Source organism: Zingiber officinale, chromosome 6B (assembly GCF_018446385.1).
Source record: "Zingiber officinale cultivar Zhangliang chromosome 6B, Zo_v1.1, whole genome shotgun sequence".
NCBI lineage: Eukaryota > Viridiplantae > Streptophyta > Magnoliopsida > Zingiberales > Zingiberaceae > Zingiber > Zingiber officinale.
Window position 1 is genome coordinate 67,890,948 of NC_055996.1, and position 6,295 is coordinate 67,897,242.

The following is a 6,295-nucleotide window of genomic DNA, read 5'->3' on the forward strand; positions in this document are numbered from 1 at the left end:
ACATTCATGATATATATTCTGCCTGAGAATTGAGATGTCCAACTCACTGATAATGCACTGCCATTATTGCTAATCAGGAGGGTGATGCGGCTTCTATTCTGCAAAGGAGAGACTCACAAAAAAATAAGTTAGAATGATAGTCAGGAAAATCTCCGACGAAGCCACTCCGACACTCAAGTAAGCTCTTTCTCAAGAAAAACACGGTTGCCAGAAATTAGGATTTTGAAAATATGTGTGCGCGTACCTTGCTTATGAAAATTAACTATCTTTTATAGAACCATTTCTCCCTGCCACATTCTCCTCTTGCCCCCTCCTTTCTTGTTATCATGGTCACATTCTCCAATATAAATGCCCATTACAGCTATTTATGTCAGAATTAATAGCTATGTTTTTCGCCATTCCCATGATAATGATTGCTTATCCATTATTCTCTTTGAAATAACGTAACGCTTTGTTGCTTTACCTCTTGATGGCTGGGAGCGTTTATATATATATATATATATATATATATATATTAGAGAGAGAGAGGTGTCCAAATTTTGTCTGATAATTTTAGAGGTTGTCTCTCAGGTATTCGCAGTTCGAATTCTAGCTATGACGTATTTACAGGAATTTTTCCTCCAAATGGGGAACGTGATCAAAAGATGCTGGGCTTCTGGGTTGACCGTCACGTGCGCTTTCCGATTTACCCTGATGACCGATGCAAAATTTCCGTGGGACTGAACCTGTCACCCCAGGCTCGACGTTACCAGCCTGATTAATCATTTTTTAGAAGCCGATGTTTAAAATATTTGTCCCGATTAAAATTCAAATGTTATCCTCTTGTTTGTTCCTTGAATACTTTACCAACGCTACATCACACACCCATAGAACATTTATGAGTTATTTTCAATTGCACTCCGATGGAGGTACAAAGTACAAACTCAGGTCTCAGTTGAATTCTCTGTGTTTCTCTTGCAAAACAATTTGTTCAAGAAATGAATAAAACAAGGAGGATTAATTAACTGATCATATTTGCACTATTCCATATAATTGTTTGTTAAATGTGCAGTGTGAGCGATGCAATTTAGTTATTGTTTAGTGGTCTTAATCTATTGGTAATGTTATAATTATCCCTTTCCTTTTAAAAGAAGAAACAACGATAAAACATAATATATAGAAATATATTATTTTAGGAAAATAAGGTGAAGAAGTCAAGGTATCTCTCGCGTTTTATAACGATGAATTAGGACATCTGTATATTTGGAGGAGATATTTTTTAAATATTTTTTTTCAAATATCTTTCATTATGGAAGATATTTTGAAAGATGAATAAAAATTATTGGACATAATTTTATGTCTGGTGATCTCATGATAGGTGGCATGCAAGTGGGCTCTATAAGGTTAATGATTATTTTATTAAGATATTTTATTATATAATTTGAGATATTTGAGAATAAGATATTTGACAGGTGAGACTCATAAATATGTGACTGAGAGGATATTTAATTATGAAAATTAGGATATTTGAAGAATAAGATATTTAATTGATAATATGAATGTGGAGATTATCAATATTTGAGAGAAATATTTAATATTATTATTGATACTCTTACATCATATTACATTATATATATATATATATATATATATATAAAAGACAAAAAAAATTAATTCCGTCGAGTGTCGACTGACGGAACTTAAACTTAGTCTTTTGGGTGAGATTTGAATATTCTAATCAACTATGCTATAACGAATAAAATTAATTACTACGATACGAGCCCGTTATCCTGAAACCTAGGTGCGCAACTAGATGAGCAACGCGAATGTGGTGTGGGCCCGCGCACCGAGGCATGTAACGGGTCTCTACTATGATAATAAAATTTAAAGTTAAAGATTTAATTTAGATGTCATACTACTGAAACTGAATCTGAGTTATAGAAACTAAAGTACGCAATAAGGATCATTCACTTCTTTTGTTCGTCGACTATTACTATTACTATTTTTCATATTTTAAAATTTATATCTTTTAAGGTTACTTAATCTCTCAGGAATATTTAGTCGTAAATTTAAGTTGGATTTGTCAGTTTGATCCATCAACCTAATAATTTAAGGAAATTAAATTTAAATTTTATTAACTCATTTAAAATCGGATCGAGATAGGTTGATCCACTCAATGGCGGATCCGGGAATAAAAATATGGAGAGATGATTTTTACTTGGAACAAGGAGCGGTATCCTCTATCTCCACCAGTGGAACCCCATAATACTAGGGGTTCCATTACCGATAAGGGGGGCGACCGCCGATGTCGCCCCCCCTCTGGATCCGCCCCTGGATCCACTTAGACCCGCAACCCGCAATGGTCGACCCTCGACAAACTTGGATTGACTCGTAAGTTGAGAAAAAAAAATCTCTAAAATTTAAAATCAAAGTGGAAAATTCAATGATTCACAGATTTCACCTGCTTAATCCATAATCAAACTTAAATATTTTAATCTTTTCTATATGTATTTTTATTTTTATTTTATTTTTGATGGACTCATGGGTTGATCCGCCTAACCCGTAACTCATCTTAAATTTGTTGGACTCTTGAGTGCTTCAAAATTATATTTAATTGTTAATAAAATATTAAAATCAATTTGGAAGAAATACCTCCATGTGAACTCTATAGGATCAAGTCCACATAGGTGGACTAAATTAAATTGAGTTCACATGGGTGTACTTAATATTCATAAGGTTGTGCTTAGATTTGATTAACATATACCTAATTGTCGTTAAAGTAATTAAACCCAATTAAGAGGGTGTTTGGTTAAATTTATTAAAAACAGCTTATAAGCTCGTAACTTATAAGTTATTTTAGAAGCTTAAAAGTTGTTAGGTCTTATTTTAAAAATAAGTTGTTAAAGTATTTGGATGAATTTATTATAATTAACTTAAATGTATTGATGTGTTTGGTATTATAAGATCTTTTATTAATAAAATTATCAAAAAGGGTATAATACTATTAATAGAGGGTTTTGGGCTTTTTATTAATAGAGGATTTTGGATGAATTTCTGCACCAGAGAGAGAAAATTAGAAAGAGGCGTTGGCGGAGAAAATGACACAACGTTGGAAGAAAAGTCAGCGGAGATAAAAAGATATTAGGCTTATAAAAATTTATGGAGGATAAGATGGGGATTTATGAAATTATATAAGGATATTTTAGAGAAACAAATTATTAAAATAAAATATTTTTAAAAAAAATAGGGTCTTTCATACTTTTTTAAAAACAGCTTATAAGCTCTAAAACAGCTTATTTTGACAGCTTATAAGCTATTTGAAAAAAAAATTACCAAACAAATTTGAAGAGCTTATAAGCTCCAAAACAACTTATAAGCTGGTTTAGAGAGCTTATAAGCTCAGCCAAACACCCTCTAAGTGATCTAATGTTTTAATGTATATAAAGAGGGTTTGAATTAAATGAATGTAAATTTAATGTGTAGATCAAATAATCCGGTTCATTAACAATAATATGCTGTTAATGTTGGGTGGGCTTTAAGGTTGATAGTCCTTATAGGATGAGTTTGATATATAAAGAAAGATGCTCATGAATTAAGGTATATTCTAGAGACTCTTCAACCTCTTCTCTTCCTCATCAATAGAGAACTAAGAATTGTCGTCGCCCACTCTTGTAAAAGACTATTCTGCACTAGCAAGAACTACGATGTCAAGGAAGAAACAATACTCTTATGTGATGGATTCATGTCAGTCATTCATGAGCTATTGTTTCGATTTATTTTTTTTTTGCATTGTGCTTTAGAGACTGATAAAAGCTAGATCCTTATAGATGCATCCTTTAGTTCATATATGATGTACTACAAATCTAACAAACCCCCCCCCCCCCCCCTCTCAAATGTTGGTGGATAGATGTTTGGTCCGATCATTTCTTGTGCTTCGATCGACGATTAGTCCTTCTGAAGCAACCTTACTCTGATACCAATTGTTGGTCCCCTAGCTGTTGACAAAAGGGATGAATTGGCTTGTAAAGAAATTTAACACTTTCTTTTACTATCGTTCTTAGCAAAGTTATACTATTAATTTAAACAAAATACATAACATAAATAAAGAGTAAGAGGCAAGAAGTTTTACTTGATTACAACCAGAATGGTTATTAATCCAAAGTAGATGAAGCTCACTAAAGATTCTCTTTTGACGAAGGTGGAGTAGCTTCTTACAATTATTGAAAGCACAAAAGCAACTAGCAGAATTCGTAGATGAAATACAAGTGTTGTTCTTAAACGAAGAAAACTAGGGCTCTATTTATAGTCCATTAGTCGAAACTAGTCGTTTGCTGATGTGACATCTTCGGGCACCTGGACCCTCTTCGGGCACCCTAGCTAGGCAAACTCTATCACTATGCAATGGCTTCATAACAGTGCAAAGATAGGATTTTTTTCATGTCCGGGCACCTCGACCGTTGTTGGTATGGACTCGAAGGTGATCTACCGCAATGACTATGCGACAACGTGCCCATTCGTCCCCCTGGTGGTCCGGGCGCTCGGACCAGTCAACATAATGCTGACTCATCCGACACCTTCTCCAATTGCTGGCTTCGTCTTTGGTTGCTTGGGTGATCTTCCAACCTTCCAGAGTTGAGCTTACTTGAACCCAACTCCGGCATTCTCTTCTCAAGCAGATTTCTATTATGACTTCTTGTCCCTAGGAAACGTTGCGCGCTTGCTTCCGGTCAGCCAGTGTACTCTTTCGCAGTACTTCCTCTATCGGACGCACCGAGCCTGTCGACTCCCTTTCCGTTCCATTTTTCTCGCTAGCTACGTCTTTCACTCAACTTCTTGCATTCCTAAGTCCCTGCATACTCAAACGCAATGTATCAAATACACAAAACCTAACTTAACTTGGTTGATCACATCAAAAACACATGGGGTACTTACAAAATTGGATTGGGTTGGAGATTTTCCAATCCGTCAAGATGACGGGTCAGCTCGTCCTGTCCCGTCCCACTAAATGGTCAACTCACCATAGGCCGGTTCGCACCGTTATAGGCCAGCCCATTTGACAACTATTGACATTAATGTGTGGGTATCATAATACTCAAATGATATTACAATCAATATGAGTGAGTGTTATAACACTAACATATTAAAGCGTTCAACTCTTTGAATGTCGCAAATTTTATAAAAAATAAATAAGAAAATAAATTTTGAGTATAAAGACTACAGATAAATGAAAGGATAGTGAGACTGACAAATAATGAGTATTTTGGTTAAAATAAATGTTAGTGCTTTAATAAAAGGGTTACGTTAATATAATGAGTGCATGGCATGTGAGTCTATGTTTTTTTTTTTTTTGAAAAGGTAACATATATTAATATTTAAACTGAGTTTAATGCCCAAATTAACCGTCGAACCAATAGTTAAACGTTGGTTCAGCAGGAAAAGCTTTTTCTTTCTTATATCCGTTGAAACTGCTAGTTCTAGTTATTGAAAAATGTGACAGAGTTTTTTCTATATTTTTTAACGGTTGAGATTATTTGATCATGTTTTTTATCAATGACTACGATTTAATGTCTGCTACTTTCTAAACTCTATAAATAAAGAGTTCATTTCATCATTTTCTCACTATCTTTTTCTCTCATTCTAAATTTTGAAATCTCAATCGTTTTCAACTTCAATTCTACACGCTTTTGACTTCAAGTCTACAATTATAATGGAAGGAGGAGGTTCATCATCTCAATCTCGAAGGAGCAAGTAATAGTCAATCCAAATGAGAATCGTGATATTCAATTTATTGATGATGAACCCAAAGTAATGATCGAATCGACGATTAACTACCAAACTTGGTTCGACGATTTTTTTCTTTCTTTCTTATATCCATTGGAACTGCCCATTCTAACTGTTGAAAGAAGGAGGTGGAGTTCTTTTTTCATAATTTTTTAATGGTCGAGATTATTTGATCATTTTTTTATCAATGTCTACAATTTAGTATCTATTACTCTCTAAACTCTGTAAACGAAGAGTTCATTTCATCATCCTCTTCTTTACTTAAAGCTCATTTCATCATTTCCTTACCCTCTTCTTTACTGTTATTCTCAATTCCGAAATCTAAATCACTTTCAATTTCAAGTCTACTTGCTTTCGACTTCTTATTCTACAATTATAATGGAAAGAGGAGGTTTATCATCTCTATCTCTAAGGGATAAGAAAATAATCAATTCGTATGAAAATAACAATATTCAATTTACTGATGTTGAACCAGAGCAAGTTATAACACCCGATACAAAAAGGATGTACTATGACAACAATGCTTTTTAAGTTT